This window comes from Scardinius erythrophthalmus (genome assembly GCF_964197995.2).
Source record: "Scardinius erythrophthalmus genome assembly, chromosome: 2".
In the NCBI taxonomy this organism is placed as follows: Eukaryota; Metazoa; Chordata; class Actinopteri; order Cypriniformes; family Leuciscidae; genus Scardinius; species Scardinius erythrophthalmus.
The window spans coordinates 67860688-67862002 of record NC_138222.1 but is presented as its reverse complement, the minus strand read 5'-3'; positions in this window follow the sequence as shown (position 1 = coordinate 67862002).

Below are 1315 nucleotides of genomic sequence, written 5' to 3'. Positions count from 1 at the left end.
ATAGTAGAGTGCATGAAGTATTTTTTCCAGGACACTTAATTTGCTATATAAATATAGCATATCATTTTAAAAATATCAATACCGTTGTTCCGCAATTCCCTGACCACCAGATGATGCTCAAGAGCAGATGAGACCTCTGACCTCTGAACTCATTTCTGCTCAGAAGACATTGGGTGGTTCTCAGTATCCCTCCCCGTCTCCTCTCTCCTACGTCCTCCATCCATCCTATGACCCGGAAACCGATCGAGCTCCGCCATCTTAGGACATCTCAATTCTCTTAATTGCACCGTGAGGAGCTTCCAGAGGAGTTATGAGCGAGGATACACAGGTGTCTCCTATGTGGAAGAGTTTTATCAACTAAACGTGACGCACGAATAAATTCTCCTCCCCCTTCACATTGGTCACAATCATTTTAATTTATACTTTACCTTTGCAGTTTATATAAACCACACATCTCACATATTTCAACAGGGTATCTTGCTTTATTATTATTTACTATTAATTTCTTAAATTACCAAACTAAAACAACATAAGCACAGATCCTTTGAGCGCTGCTGTGAAGTGATTTAGAGTGATTTTAGAAACCATCCTATATTAATTTTTAAGAGATGGGGTTTGGGGCTGGGTCTGTGGGACTGTTTCTGGGGGACGAGACTGAGGCAAGAACAGGAGACAATGGTAAGGAGAATACAGAAGACAAAAGGTAGGCAAAATAAAAAGTGAATCCCCAGAAACAGTCCCACAGACCCAGCCCCAAACCCCATCTCTGCAATAATAGTGAATAAAGGCTGGTTTCTAAAGTACATCTTCCTGATTCTCTGTATTAATGCTCATGGGTAGCCTAAATGGGTTCCACTCAGACCTTAACATTAAGTATTTTACTGTTATGTGTCAACAAGACATTTTCACCCGGCTATACCCAATGTTTAGATCTGTTGTGGTATTTATGCAAATTAGCACATACATAATTAGATTATGCACCGTTTGTCCATGTTAACAAACAATTTAAAAAAACTTGTAATACATTTTTTGTTTGTCTTGATGTAAGTAATCAACTCAGTACATTTCATGATGGTTAAAAATGTTACCCTATTCATGTAAGAGAAAGAATGAATAGGCGTATGAATAGGCTATACTTGGGTCTTTTTCGGAACTTTCCCCTACTGGGATTCTTCTAGGCTTTTTTTTCCTTACTCAGGACATATTGAGGATACAAAACCAGTTGAGTTTGCTTCTGTTGCAATTTGTTCAAGGTTGACCCCCATTTTGGCTTAAAATGACTGGACTATTTTCCACTCTTGCAAACAGAGGTAGG